The sequence below is a fragment of the Berghia stephanieae genome, chromosome 4, assembly GCF_034508935.2.
Source record: "Berghia stephanieae isolate SIO BIC M18660-M18661 chromosome 4, UCSD_Bste_1.3, whole genome shotgun sequence".
In the NCBI taxonomy this organism is placed as follows: domain Eukaryota; kingdom Metazoa; phylum Mollusca; class Gastropoda; order Nudibranchia; family Aeolidiidae; genus Berghia; species Berghia stephanieae.
In genome coordinates, this window is record NC_088363.1 from 25,030,195 (window position 1) to 25,046,924 (window position 16,730).

Genomic DNA, 16,730 nt, shown 5'->3' on the forward strand with positions numbered 1-16,730 from the left:
AGACTGCCGTGGACCACATGTATGCAGATGAGATCAGTCGGGGCCGACTCGGAAAGAAGAATATTTACAATATTTATAATATTAAAACGTACACCTTGTACACCCACAGTCACAACTGCCCCCCCCCCCCCCCCCCCCACGATTCTAACCTTATCGAAAAATTAACTATATTCATAGAATAATAAAATAACCAATGCTGCATAGGGAAAGACCACGTGCACAGTAGTTGAAGCAGCGAATGACGCTCGGCTAGAGAGCGGGAAAGTGGGTGGCCACCCTTGGACTTCTAAGGGAGCAAGGGAATAGGTTACTAACAAATTAATCAAAAGTTTTCCTTTTAAAAGCATAACCACCTTCATCACCAGCTCCAATCTACTCCCACAATTTAGCAATAGCCCAAGAACATCAACCGACCACAACAATTAATAAACCCACAAGACGTTTGACCCGTGTATTCACCATCCCAACAACAGAAGCAATTCAGAAACCTCCCCCCCCCCCCCCCCCCCCCCCCCATCCAACCTAAAACCTAAACCTAAACTCATTTCCACAATAACCCCATATTACAGAAGTTCGAATATTCCGATCAGCTGATAGGCTGCAGCCTTTCAACTCCCACCAATCAAAACCCTCAGAATCCAACACCCCCCCCCCCCCCTACTAAACGTCTGTCAGTCCCAGACAATTTATCTAAACAACATTACAAACAGCCCTGAATCATCAATAAACCGATTGGTACAGGATCTCTGTCATCCACCAATCGCAACACATTTTATCTACTCTCCACATCCAACCATGAACAGCTATTTAATTGTTAATTTAAATCATCTAAAAAAAAAAAAATAAAAAATAACAAAATTTATTACAACCCACCAACCCAATATAACCTCTAACTGACCAACTGCCCAATTAACCCCCCACCCTCCATGAACGCGTTAGGCAACATTAATATTTCAACCATTAGACGGGTCTATTTCATTTATAAAAAAAAAAAAAAAAAAAAAAAAAAAAAAAAAAAAAAATTATTATCGTAACGTACGATACAGAAGCAGTTAATGCCAAAGCCTTCCTACTGCTACTACTACTAAACACATAATAATTAACCTAACAAATACAATTTTTACTAATTAAGAGGGTCATTAGATAGTATGGCCTGGGTCTAAAAAAAAAAAAAATTCATTCATTGATTGAGAACAAGCAATATAAATTCTCTAATATTTCAACCATTATTTCATTTATAAAAATTAAAAAAAAATAAAAATAAAAATAAAAATAAAAAATTATTATCATAACGTACGATACAGAAGCAGTTAATGCCAAAGCCTTCCTACTGCTACTACTACTAAACACATAATAATTAACCTAACAAATACAATTTTTACTAATTAAGAGGGTCATTAGATAGGATGGCCTGGGTCTAAAAAAAAAAAAAATTCATTCATTGATCCATTCATTGCTACACGCCTATATAATACGATACAAAAGAATGATCTGTTCCATTGTTCCTGAATAAAGACTTCATCATTATACATTATACATCCTGGACTTTGTTGTTTGATCGCCTCCACTACCCTGGAGTGGATGGGCTAGGACTCGGGTAGACTATGGTGTCTCCGGACTTGACTGTGGTGTGTGCTCTTCACTCATGAAATCAACTCCCTACTTCTACTTCTGACACGTGAAGTCCTGCTACTATCACTAACAGTAGTACTAAACTGTCACTTCATTGTCTCGATCTATCTTCCTCACTTGAGCACCACCGCCGCAGTTACAGTCTGGAACTCTTAAGTCGACCCCGGGACCGAATCCATCCACTCCCACGGCCTCTACACTCTGCCAATACTACTACTACCACTCGCCGGCATCAACTATCCGGTTGTCTCCATCAGTATCACACTCGCCGGCATCAACTATCCGGTTGTCTCCATCAGTATCACACTCGCCGGCATCAACTACCCGGTTGTCTCTACTATCACACTCGCCGGCATCAGCTACCCGGTTGTCTGACTCTATTACATATATTATGGCGATTAGATTTTCAGCAATCAAGACAAAAGAAGTAATTAAAATGGAAATAGACATGACGACGAGAAGAAAGTAAATGTCACTTAATGAAACGATTTTACGATTAATGGCGATTGGAACTTTTTCTTTTTTGCTGCGATCAAACGGTGATGAAATTGATTTAATAAACCCAGACTCATGAAGTCTGACAAGTTTATCAGAAAAAATGTCTCTCAATTCACTCTGCACAGGAAATAAGTAGCTTGCAAAACTTGGAAATAACTTTTCTTTCATGAAGATAACGTCTTTGATACCGACATTACGACCAAGACCACACTCTTTCTCTATGTCGTTCAACACAAATGTATAAGTCTGTTCATAGTAGATTGTGACGTAATTATTATTCATATTTTCCAATATTTTCTCACATTTTATGAAGTCCTCGGTATTTATAGTTTTCAGATTTTCAGAGATTCGATTCATTGTCGGATTGTTTGACTTTCTCAAGAATGATATTAGATACGGGTCATCATCGCTTATTCCAATTTGAAGTTTGAATCTGCCGTCCGCAAGAAGTTCTTCATAGGTATTGAAAGGAAGTTTGTCATGCTCTTTGACCATATAGCTTGTGAGACAGGACGAGTACATCCTGTAGAAGATGACCATTCCAATACTCCATAGACCGAAGAGCACCCGGCTAGAAATGAGTCTTGGTCGGAGCGAGCAGTTGACATTCAAGATCGTTAGAGATATCGAACAGACAATCCGTGAGAAGTTTTGAACTAGCGTTCTGAAAGAGCATCGATCATCACTAGTCTCATGGTCCGTGGTCACATATAAAGAAACGTTTTCCAGAGTCGTATACAGTAAGCTACAGATCACAACACTGCAACCAAGCAACATGTAAATAAATGAGGAAAAGGGACATAGTAGAAATTTTGATAACTGCTCCCTTTTGTCGGGTGGGATGTATATGCCCGTGACATATTCAAAGAAAACAGGATAAGAAGTTGATAAATTCCGGACTATGGACATATAATACGGCCAATAGTTTATTCCCGTATCAAATTGGCCTGATTCCAATAAACGCATATATTCACCCCACGATATATTATAAGTAAAATGAGGAGAATAAGGGAAGACAAGAGTAAAATTGATCATTTGAGAAAGTATCTTAAAAATATCATTGTTTATCCCAGAATATTCAAATTCTTTTGAGATGTTGTTGAAAGTGAAATTCATGAGAGTTGGGGTGTAAAATTTTTGAAGCACGCGTATCTGTCTACCGTTCAAACCGTACGCCTGGTTCGGGAACAACCGACATGTTTTTGATGACGTCATTCCAAGTTGGAGTTGTGTCGGATGCCGTCTGCGATTGGCCAGCCATTCAAATGTCACTGCCTGTTTTACTTGAACAATATTCGATTTTTCTGGAACACTTTTTATGTGCATAACTGCAATATTGTCAAATGAGGATTTTGTCTGGCCAGCAACAAATTCTTCAAATTGTTGAGATGATTGGACAATCACAAGCCACTGTATAAAATGAGGCATCGCGAATATGCGTCCACTGTTATCACGTGAGAGAAGACTCTCTGCCGATTCCATGACGTAAGTTGGATTTGAGGTCACAACAATAAACGTGAAAATTCGTAATTGTACATACGTATCATACAGCAAGGCTTCGAACTGACTCGAGTTCTGGAGGGAAGCGATGTTTACACGAGTATAAGTTCCGTACGTAAAACTTTTTAGAATGCTCCAGTAAATCGTCTGGTTCTCTTCATAAATGATTGTGACTCGATCTGAATTTGGACACATCAATAAGTCGTGAACAATCATTTTAATTGGGTCAGGTGTGTTGACATGTCTCGAAAAGCTGTTGTAATGCATATTGATAGTTGGTTCCTTTAATCCATCTTTCATTTTGATGAATGGTGCATTCTCAGTCAAAACATAGCCAAAATACATTGGCCAGATTATAAGAACACCTATATAAATAGATGAATCCATCTTGTATTCGATTCTCTTACAATGGTAAATTAACACGACCAGACAAAGTGTAAGATGCTTGCAAAGCCAAAGTCACTGGTGCTCCATGACTGAAAAAGGAGTATTCCACCAATTAAACTGTCGTTGGGTACCAAAACAGTGATGACAATAATGACAATGATAAAGATGATGATGATGATGATGATGATAATAATAATAATAATAATAATAATAAAATAACGATGATGATGATGATGATGATGATGATGATGGTGGTGATGATAATAATAATAACAATAATATAATAATCGAAGTGGTTATTTGTACTACCACTACAAATAGCGAAAACTACCGCTTTTCACTATTTGTACTCCTAGAACTCTTATGTGTTTAAAGTTGCAAACCACCGCTCCTTTACCTCTTTGTAGCTACCTACTCCCAGCACTCTTATGCGTTTAAAGTTGCATTTGTGAGCTTTCAAGGACCAGCCGACCAGCCTCCACTTTTCGCGGTCTTTCTTTGAGAAATGTGAAGCAAAAAAAAATGGCCCTCTCGGTAAACGAGACATTCTCATCTTTTCTCCAATTTGAAAACATTCGAAAATGAGAATAATGTACTTTTTATTAAAAAGTCAACAAAGAAGGTAAGTAAACTAGATACGACAATTCTTTTCCTTAATTAAGTGGCAACTCATTTCTCGTCATTCTCACTCTAACTCTATCGACTAAGAAGAGTACACCACCTCAAACATTTGTCAGTTCATATCTTTGCTTTTATGAGGTCTATTTTCATTTGAAAAGTTCAAAGTGAACAACTAAATGACGCCGATTCAGTGGTGTATTTGGTCTATCTTCATGTGAATAAATATTTTATTATTGACTTTTCCAAAATTCCAATAGGTCATTCATTTGTATGATACACTATGTCGTGATCTATTTTTCCTTGATTTCAGCTGTCTCAGCTCTAAACTATACTTTTCTTTCTCAATAAATAATTCATTTTCTGTTTGCAATGTATTACAGAGATGTTGATTTACCACATGTAAAAATTTCAAAGTTGTATCTGAAGCTGTTTCTGAATTATACGTGATTATCCATTGGGATGCTGTGCTTTGGTCACATTTTTTCCTATTAAGCTATGTATAGAGATTTTCCACCACATAAACGGTCATAACTTTTTAACCAGTTGAGACAGAGCGATAATTTTTCACTCTAATTAATGTTTCACTCCCCTTTATTTTTCTACGCTAAATTAATACCCATGCCCATAGCCACTATTTTGAAAAATTCTTGCAAGTGCCTACTAAGAGGGTTGAACTTGAACCTGAACATGCTCCTTCTTCTTCTTCTACTAATAACTACAACTAGATAGGTACTACGCCTCTCCTGAATGATCGGAACCGTTTAAGAAACTAAATTACGGGTTCCACCGGCGCAGCTCTCTAGACTTCCAGTCCCACAGTGCCCAGTATGGGCGGGAGACCTTACCCCCGATGTTCCTTGAGCCTCGAGGTAGTTTCACTTTATAGTTGTTTTAGCTTTTGAACTGTGGATCTTTTGTCAAACGTTTTATTTTAATTTTTCAAATTTAGTAGCACTTTAAAGGTCTGCGTTAGGTATCGCTCTGCTGTACTGTACTGTAATTGTAAGAGCGTAAGAATAACATGGTAAAAGTACTGTAAAAGTATGCTGATGAAAATGATATTGACAATGAAATTATAATAAAAAGAAGAACAATAGAACTTATAAACAAATCAATAAAGAAGCTTTAAAAAAAATGAAATTTAAAAGAAGAAAAAACTGCCTCAAGAAGTGAAAAAAATTGTCCCTGTTGTTGAGATGTGAAGTGGACATAATCGTGTCTGTTAAGAATTAGAAGAAATGAAAGATGCCACTTTTTATTTTAAATGTAGATTGCACATTAGCAGAACACTAAAAAAAAAGTAAAGAAAGAAAATCCAATGTGGCAACTTGGTTGCTAGTGAAAAAAGTAAAATTACTCCGCTCAGCATTGCTGCTGGTGTGATGTCTAGTGTTAGTTAGGTGTCACTATATTAGAGTGATATCTTGTTACTTCATATTTTCATTTTAAAACCTGTAGAACAACTTGATTGATTTGTAAATTTCCTTATATGACCATTGTTTTAGTTTTCCGCAGCCATTATAATTCAATTTGAAATATTGAAAGGTACTGGAGAGGAGTCTTAGCGGGGTTTTTTTTTGTCTGTTAGTTTTAGTTATAGGTCATAGTGCAGGTCCAAGTGTTGGAAATGTACAAGGTTTTATTTTTTATTTTAAGGTTAGTTGAAGGAATACTTTCCTTAGCTCAAGGAACGTGCAGAAGACCTCCCCTATTTACTACTTACTACTACTACCCAAGTACTAGTGCTAGACTACTTCTTCCGCCACCTCACTCCTAAACGGACTGACACCACAGGCAACTGATATTATTCTCTCTCTCTCTCTCTCTCTCTCTCTCTCTCTGAGTGTGTATCTGTCTGTCTATTTCTGCCCATCTCCCCTCTTTTTACTAATTAGTTTGTAGGTCTTTGGCAAATTCTCAAGAACAGCCAAGATATATGCGGCTGTGTGGCACTCACTTCCGGATTGGAAGGTCCTGGGGTCGAGCCTCGTCAAGGACTCACATTCTCTCACTGTACTCATGTGTATGATTTCCTATCCGCTAAGAGCGTTGTCTGTCAGAAGAAAAACATCGCCTAACGTTCTACTTGTTACGTGTTGCTGCTAGTCATGGATCCTTAGTAAAGTGCTTTGAGCATGTTTGGTGGATATTGCGGCTTATGAAAGCTCAATTCTTTTTTTAATATTTATATATATATATATATATATATATATAAAAAAGATGCAGGATGATGACGGGCATGCGCTACTTTATGATGTAGTATAAACCATTCCTAATATATGATTTTGCTAAATAGGCCTACACTCAAATTTTACGAGTGTATCTGGTGGCAAATATTAGACACTCGTTGCCACTGTGATTTTGATGAAACTTGGCTTATACACAGATACCTGAATTTTCCTAATACGGCTTCAAACATGCGATCTGAACTTCAATTTATAATGAAGTAATTTTTCGACAGCTTGATTGAATGTGACAAGATCCTTTTACTTAATACAATTCAATTTAGTGTGGTCTGTAGTTGTTTGCCTAATATTAGAATGCACAGAATTTGAATTTTTATTGACTTTAAATATTGAAAACAACATGCCTTTGGCTTTCCATTTGTGCCATTCCATTCAGCTTTTGACCTAGTCCCTGATTTGAGTACCACGTCACAAATTTAAGTTCTTCGAGAAAACTCTCGACTTACTTTCTTATTCTTCTAACGTACTGAACTGTAACACCTTTGTCTCAGTTGGAGAAAATATTGCAATTTTTAAACTTAATATTTAGGTATTTATGTTATGATCTTTTATATTATTCCGTGTTTTTCAGCTTCCATCATATCACCCTGAGGAAAGTTGGCTAATTTATGACTTTTGTGTCTATGAATGCAAGCAGGGCAAAAAGCAATTGACTTCAAGCAAAGGAGTTCGCCCTAACCAGAGGTAGGAGGTTGTTTTTGGACGGGGGCAGGTGTTTTTTTACTTTTACATATTTAAAAAAACATGAAAAGGTTATAATATTTCAGTATAACTCGGAAGTAAATTATCACCATCAGCTTTTCTATCTTGATTGCCAAGACAATTTTAATAAAGCAATCAAACTGATTCTGAATTTTAAAACATCCAGAGGAAGAGGCAATGTGTGCCTATCTGCAGCTCATTTACAGTCTTCAGTGGGCGGGCTGCACGATGTAATGCAGCAAGACAATAGTTCATCTATTACCAGAACAGTTTTAAAAAGTGAAAGACTTGATTTGTTCAAAAAATCTGATTGCGCTGGATTAGTATTATTATTGAATGTCTTATTAAGATTTATTTTCAATTGCTCTATAATCTGCATGTTGAAATCCTTCACAATTGAGTTATGCAAGTGACAACGCTATTAATATTTTATCATACTATGTTGTGGATAATTTTATTATTTTGTAATAAAAAGTTTTTCTTACCATGCAGGACTCTGAAATTAATACTGGCTTCTGAGGGTTACAGGGGCTAATCACCCATGCGATAAATTAGTAAGACTCATTCATTTTATACTTAATTTTCCATCGACATTTTGTCCCTACAGTTTTTCGCTGCCGAAAAATTTACACTTGACAGCAATTAATCGCAAATTCTATTTTAGTCGCAATTAGACTCAATTTTTTTTATAAATATGTATTATTTTTTCTTTTCTTGTTACTTTATATTTTCAGTACTTAATTGTCCCTCCCCCCTCCCACTATTGAGTGTAATATATAGTTCCATGTTGCTCCCTGTTGGAACAATTTTTGACTCTTGTCTCTGAAGATAAAGACTTTGACATTGTCGACATGACTGACTTAATACAGACAAATCCCCATTCTAACCCTCTTTCTGACTTTTCAGAGACACCAGACATTGTAAATGCACTTACTGACCAGAGACCACAGACATTATAAATACACACTCTGCCCAGACAGAGACCACAGAAGTTATGGACACACAGACTGACCAGACAGAGACCGCAGACGTTATGGACACACAAACTGACCAGACAGAGAGACCACAGACGTTATGGACGCACAGACTGACCAGACAGGGACTCCAGATAACAGAGACATGCGACCATAAAGATGCCCTTGACACAACAGAGACAGTTAGACTGCGAAATTTTTCAAATGTGACTCTACACAGGAAATTTCATACAGAATTCCCTTAATACCTTTACTCATTGTCCATTCGTAAAATTTATTTTCATGTAATAAACCACCAAAAAAGTAAATTTTTAACGTGGGTGGGGGCTGTCACGTTACTGTAGAACGAGCTTAAGTCTCAATGGGATATTAGCTTTAGGCAACCACAAGTTGGTATTTTTCAAACCTGTTGCTATGCTATCTTGTAATGACAACGTCTCTCAGTCGCCAAACGTCACTAGCTATCCTTCACATAATGCAGGGTTGATTGTGTGAAGTACGTTTGGGGCCGGAAGATAGCAAGGCATAGTGCAGGCTACTGTACTGTGTCAGTCCGTGAACGGGTGACCAATTTATAGTACAGAGAAGGCAAATCTGTTCCTATATGTCCCAATAAAAATATAACACAGAGAAGGCCGAAACTGTGTTATACAGGTCGATACAGAATAAAACAAATATAACACAGGAGACCAAACACTGTGTTGTAGAATATCAAAATTTCAAAGGTGGTCGGTCAGTGACGAAATAAAAAGGGACATTATAAGTCGTAATATCACATCCCAATAAAAGAGTGTGATAGTAAAAAGGTGCCCGTTAACAATTGAGTCGGTCAAGTCTCTATCCAGATTCAAAAGGATAGTGCAAAGTCCTGTATGTAAAACAAATTTGAGAAGCATGGTTGTTCTCAATACTTGTTGGGTCGTGATCGGTATAGAGTGAAGTAGTGTTCATGATACACATCAGAGCAATGCTGTGTCAAGATTACAGAGGAGCAAGAAGACAAGATTTGTTTGTGTGTCTTTATATGTTACGGAATAGGTACATTTTGGTTGTCAAAACTTTCATTTTTATTTTGACATTTTCTTGATCTTTTACTTTTAAAATAAAATTATAATTTAATTTAATCAACAGACTTGTTTAATAATTTAAAGATATACTTTTGTGGGGACCTTTTGTAAAATCATTAGTCCGATTGTAGTTGTAATCTCTTTATATTCTAATGTCATAAAATCAGTGACACCACTGAATTCCTACCAGCACTTTTACTCACTGAGTCCCTACCACCAGCGCTATTACTCACCCAGTCCCTACCACCTGGGCGGGGTTCCTGACCTCCCATAGTGGGCAGGGGGGTTCATACTGTGTCTTCTTTCCCCTTATATCTGTTTTCCAACATGCTTTCTGTCTTTGTCTTGGAATGAGATTACTTGGTTTTGTCCTGGTCCTGGCTGAGAGGGAAGCAGTCGAATGTATAGTTAGTTTGGGAGATGATATTTTTTTCATTGGAAATCATCTCTCTGTTATGTACTGTATTATGTTTTATTTACATATTATATTTGATTTGTTAACATTTGAGTGTATTCCTCTTAGTCGGGACCTGTGCTTGTGTCTGGATGAGACTTTTAGATGATCTTAAACTAAGTACTTTGATGGTGTGCTCTTGGTATCTACATCTGTTTCCCATTTGAACAAATTCCCCTTTGTCTTACCTTTTCTTGGGTGCTTTAATTGAATTCTATAACTTTTTACTATCCCATTTCTTCCTTTTTACTGGCGCTGATATGACCTTGATGTGTTGCAAGCACCGTAAAACCCTAAAAAACAAACAAACAAACAGTCCCTACCAGCAGCGCTTTTACTCATTGAGTCATAGAGCTTTTACTCACCGAGTCCCTACCACCAGCGCTTTTACTCACTGAGTCATAGAGCTTTTACTCACCGAGTCCCTACCACCAGTGCTATAACTCACCGAGTCCCTACCACCAGCGCTTTTACTCACCGAGTCCCTACCACCAGCGCTATAACTCACCGAGTCCCTACCCAGCGCTTTTACTCTTCGAGTCCCTTCCACCAGCGCTTTTACTCACTGAGTCATAGAGCTTTTACTCACTGAGTCCCTACCACCAGTGCTTTTACTCTTCCGAGTTCCTACCACCAACGCTTTTACTCACTGTCACTGTCCCTACCACCAGTGCTATTACCAAGTTATAGAGCTTTTACTCACTGAGTCCCTACCGCCAGTGCTATAACTCACCGAGTCCCTACCACCAGCGCTATAACTCACCGAGTCCCTACCACCAGCGCTTTTACTCATTGAGTCATAGAGCTTTTACTCACCGAGTCCCTACCACCAGCGCTTTTACTCACTGACACTGTCCCTACCACCAGTGCTATTACTGAGTTATAGAGCTTTTACTCACCGAGTCCCTACCACCAGCGCTATAACTCACCGAGTCCCTACCCAGCGCTTTTACTCTTCGAGTCCCTTCCACCAGCGCTTTTACTCACTGAGTCATAGAGCTTTTACTCACCGAGTCCCTACCACCAGCGCTTTTACTCACTGACACTGTCCCTACCACCAGTGCTATTACCGAGTTATAGAGCTTTTACTCACTGAGTCCCTACCACCAGTGCTATTACTGAGTTATAGAGCTTTTACTCACCGAGTCCCTACCACCAGCGCTATAACTCACCGAGTCCCTACCCAGCGCTTTTACCCTTCGAGTCCCTTCCACCAGCGCTTTTACTCACTGAGTCATAGAGCTTTTACTCACTGAGTCCCTACCACCAGTGCTTTTACTCTTCCGAGTCCCTACCACCAGCGCTTTTACTCACTGTCACTGTCCCTACAACCAGTGCTATTACCGAGTTATAGAGCTTTTACTCACTGAGTCCCTACCACCAGTGCTATAACTCACCGAGTCCCTACCACCAGCGCTTTTACTCACTGACACTGTCCCTACCACCAGTGCTATTACTGAGTTATAGAGCTTTTACTCACCGAGTCCCTACCACCAGCGCTATAACTCACCGAGTCCCTACCCAGCGCTTTTACTCTCCGAGTCCTTACCACCAGCGCTATAACTCACCGAGTCCCTACCACCAGCGCTTTTACTCACTGAGTCATAGAGCTTTTACTCACTGAGTCCCTACGACCAGCGCTATTACTCACTGAGTCCCTACCACCAGCGCTATTACAGAGTCATAGAGCTTTTACTCACTGAGCACCTACGACCAGCGTTATTACTCACCGAGTCCCTACCACCAGCGCTATTACTCACCGAGTCATAGAGCTTTTACTCATCGAGTCCCTATGACCAGCGCTTTTATTCACTGAGTCCCTACCACCAGCGCTTTTACTCGTTGAATCCCTATCACCAGCACTTTTACTCGCCGAGTTCCTACCACATGGCTATTACTGAGTCCCTAACACCAGCGCTAATACTATTAGCCACCAAATCCCTACCACCAGGGGGGACAATATAAGCTCAAATTAGACCCCAAAAATTCTTACAGTGATGCAGAAAAAACAACGAACAGATCTCTTTCAAATTTACACAAAATGTTTCTTACAACAAGATGGATAGGTTTAGCAATAGTCTTGAAAATAAATTTTTCACAATTTTTTTTCGATTTCTTAGTGAAAATTTGGTGTGACTGACATGACAGGAAAAAAAAATTGATTTAAAAATTCATAAAACTGCTAAATTTTTGTTTAGCCCAAAACCCAACCATCATGATGCAAAACACATCATAAGAAAAATTCTGACCAAATTTGAAGACAATCTGATGGGAAACAATCCAGATGTGAATGTTAGAAAATCAGAGAATGACGCACAATGAAATTTTGAGAAAATGAAAAATTTGTCTTTAATTTGATAATAAAGCTAATTATGCAGACAAAGGCCAACATTCATCAAGTATAACCAATATGGAACAAGAAAACAGTAATATTTTATAAATTGATCAAATTCTGAAAAAAATTATAAACGATTCGCTAACACATACCTCTAAGAAAAAAAATTGCGAAATAATTTAATATCTGCTGTTATTCACCAAAAAATTACTTTAGTGGTCAAATATGCTTTATAGTTCTAAAATTCTTTAATTATATCTCATGAACGAATAATGTAATGTATAATTTGATGCTAAACACCAAAAATAACTGAATTTAAAAAAACAACTTTTTTAAGGGGCAACATAAGCTAAAATTAGACGTAAAACCCTAAAATTTCTAACATAGATGCACCAAAAACTAGCATATAAATTTCTTTCAAATTTAAACACAATGTTTCTTTCATAAATAGCTATATCATGAAAACTCTTGGAATAATTTTTTAGAATTTTTATTTGATTTCAACTGAAAATTTAGCGCGGATCGACAGGAACAAATGAATTTTAAAATTTATAAAATTGCTAAATTTTAATTTACCTCCAAACACTTACATCATGATGTTTTTTTTTGTTTGTTTGTTGCTTTAGGTCTCTTCCAACACAATTGAGGTTATATGAGAGACCGCTGAAACAAAAAAACAAGCAATCTAACAAAAATAGTACAAATGTCAATCAAAATCATAACCTAAAGATATCATAAGCTAAATTATAAATAACCAAGAACAAACAGGCAGAGGATTTACAGGAAAAAAAGTATCCCCTGTCAAAAATACAATCACAAACCAAAGAAGCAGGATAGGCTAGTAAAGAGAAGAAGAAACGACATCACTATCGGATCGTACACCCATGCGAACATCATAGGTATATGATTCAAGGGTGATGCTCCCATCCAACCACCTGCACATCATGATGTAAAACACATCATAGAGAAAAGATTCTGAATAAATTTGAAGATAATTTAAAGGAAAATGATTGAGGTAGGATTGCTAGAAAATCAGACAAATGCCATAAAACAGACATTTGAGAAAGCGCAAGCTTTTTCTATAATTTGACATAAAGTTAAAAGGCTGATTTTGCAGACAACTAAAAGAAATGATCCATCAAACTTTCAAAATATGACCGTAATAGGACAAGAAAACGAAAATTTTGTAGATTGATCTAAGTCTAAAAAAAATTATAATCGGTTCACTAACCCATACCCCTTAGATAAAAAAAAAATGCTGTAAAATTGATTTTTTTACGCCCAGAGATAAAATAATTTTGTGGTCAAATATGATGTCATACCTTATGAATTCATCATTATAATCACAAAACCTAATTATTTACTGTATACAATAGGTTATACAGATGATTTCTAGATATATTAAATGATTTTTCAAAATATGATATGGCACGCTATCCTCATTTTTCATTTTTTTATTCTACTTGAGAAACAAGTCGTATAAAATTAGATATCTAGTCAAGTTGAACTGCAAAATCAATTCTATTTTAGACAATAAAACAGTTAAATAGTGCACTAGCTCTGAATAAAAAGCAATTTGCTTTCCCAAACCCTTGGAATAAAAATCTCTTTCGCCTCAATACAGAAAAAGTCAACACTACTTGTTTGCCACCACTTTTTTTGTAGTTCCACAAAGAGGGTTGATCCTGCTCTGGATGGAAAAATTGAAATAAAAAAGAGACACATTTCATTAGCAATTTTTGAAAATGGCATTATTGTCATAAAATGCATTTGTCAAAGACATAGCAATTTTTAAAAAATGATCATTATTCACACCAACACACTTGAAATTTCATTGGTTTTACATCCATAGAACAAAACTCTTGGCAACAAACTATAGTCTGTCGTTAAGTTAATACATTCAGTAGTAATTCAATTCAAATGATGCTTTGCCATTTTCATTTAGAAAAATGAGCATTTATTTTATTGATCACCAATAAAAAATGTAAAGGCGCAATGGAGATTTGAAAACATTACTAACCATTGTCAAAAAGTGCATGCAGACACTCTGGTCTGCTGGCCCAGATGATGGTTTGCTGATTGATGAGTTTTGCCACAGGCAAAGGTTTGCCTCAACACACCTTGCCAGAATAGCCCTTGAGCCAGCATCTTTATGGATTGTCAGGACACCAGTAACGTCAACAGTGTTCTTTCATGTTAGCTGTCGATGAAAACAAAAAATTAAATTAAATTCACTAAAGCAAAATAGGCACATACATGCCAATGCTAAAGTTTATAACAGCAACACTTCGCCTGTTGAACGGGACATAACGTCTGTTAGGCGATATTACAATTTCTTCGGACAGAGACAACGCAGTTAACGGCCAAGTACACATTTTACAACTGAGTCCGGTGAGAGAAAGTGAGCAAAGTGCCTTTTCCAAGGCGAGGCTCGAGCCCAGGACCTTCCGGTCCAAAAGCGAGTGTCATACCACTACGACATAGCCGTACGTAATTTTTTAAAAAAATATAATAAAAATAATCACACGAATATAATTATCTCACATTGTCATCATCATAGGCATTTCAAAACTACTAATAATACTACCACTACAGATATCTTATCATTATAAAATATTACTCTCTCTCTCTCTCTCTCTCTCTCTCTCTCTCTCTCTCTCTCTCTCTCTCTCTCTCTCTCTCTCTTCTATCTCTCTCTCTCTCTCTCCATGAACATAACATACAAAACCCAATTTTCCGATATAAAAAAACAGCCCCCCCCCCCCCCCAAAAAAAAAAGTTTTGAAAAAGTATGGACAATGCATGCTGTGTCGGCCATAATAAAGATAATAACAATAACTGAATGAAAAGTATTTTTTTAAAGGACCCTGAGCCTGGAATGTCGTGAGTACTCGAAACCTCTTGATCTTGATAAAATTAGCAACCTTTTGACTGGGGATCGAACATTGAAACCCCTGGTTTTAATCGCTTGACATGGAAGGCTGATTTAAAATATTTGGGGGGGGGGGGGGGGAATTAGTATTTTAATTTTTTTTAAGCCCTGTTATTGTTATTTTTCACAAAATAAAGAAAAAAAGTTAAGTAATTCGGGGTAGCGACAAATGTGTCGTCAGCTGATGCACAATCAACAAACACACAACCCCAAAGCATGTTTAGTTATAAAAATAAGAAATGAATTAAAATGTGCATTTCGTATGCTTACCTTGTAAACTGAGTATTCTGTGACTTGAAAAGAGTGAAGAATTACCAAAGTCCGTCAAAATCAACTTGTAATAATAGATGTGATGAGATGAAGTGGTCACTTTTTGACTTCCAGATAATTCATTGTATATTGCAGTTCTATCCGTATAAAATGTTATATTTTTAGTAATTACGCAAATTCTATTTTTAGTAAGAGTACAAATAAGCTCTGGCGTTATTTGCAGTGGTAGTACAAATAAGCGTAGCCTATAATAATAGCAAGAAGAAGAAGAAGAAAACGAAGAAGAAGAAAATCGATAACAGTAATGATAATAATAATAATAATAATAATAATAATAATAATAATAATAATAATAACAGTAATAAGTATAATGATGCCAATAATAATAATAATAATAATAATAATAATAATAATAATAATAATAAGTATTATTATTATAATTATTATTATTATTATTATTATTATTATTATTATTATTATTATTATTATTATTATTGCTGTTGTCGTTATCATCATTATTATTACTTATTATGTACTTATTATTTATCATACTACATAAAGGATATAGTGTCAGTCGTCTGTTGCGCGTCCTTTTTTGTATGAACACTCTTATATTATTTGTCACTGCCTGTAGCCAGGTATTCATTCAGACGTGGGTCGAGTGGGTTAATGTTTGTAAAGTGCCTTACCCAAGGACACAAAGAACGGTACCAGAATTTTATACGATCACTGTTATTTATCCGGCCGCTAATCACGCTTAGTATTTCTTGATTTTGTAACAAGACGAGATACACAATTTAGTTTTCTTCATCAATTTCATTTCAATATGACACAAGATTGGCGTGTTTGATAACATATATATTTCAGATTTTTTATGTATATAGAAATATCGACTAAACGTGTTCAAAGCGCTTTACAAGGAGTCCCCAGACAACAGCCGCACATAACATGAAGGATTAGACATGACGTCTGTTAGACGATATTACAATTTTTCTTGACAGAAACAACTTTGTTAACGACTAGATACTCAATTTACACCGGAGTATGACGAGAGAATGTAAAAAGCCGTTTCCAATGACTCGACTATGCGCCGATCAGAGCGGGTCTCGAAC

General features: G+C 36.7%; 2 long non-coding RNA genes across 2 annotated transcripts; one reads left to right on the forward strand and one right to left on the reverse strand.

The window, feature by feature from the left end:
• Nucleotides 1-4,377: 4,377 nt before the first annotated feature.
• Nucleotides 4,378-9,684, forward strand: LOC144970292 (uncharacterized). The gene is made up of 3 exons (XR_013644931.1): nt 4,378-4,639; nt 7,456-7,568; nt 8,079-9,684. It is a non-coding gene; the product is annotated as an uncharacterized LOC144970292 (long non-coding RNA).
• A 2,721-nt stretch (nt 9,685-12,405) lies between these two features.
• Nucleotides 12,406-15,869, reverse strand: LOC144970293 (uncharacterized). Its single transcript, XR_013644932.1, has 3 exons — nt 15,619-15,869; nt 14,437-14,616; nt 12,406-14,106 (listed from the first exon to the last, which is right to left on the reverse strand). It is a non-coding gene; the product is annotated as an uncharacterized LOC144970293 (long non-coding RNA).
• Between the last annotated feature and the right edge of the window lie 861 nt (nt 15,870-16,730).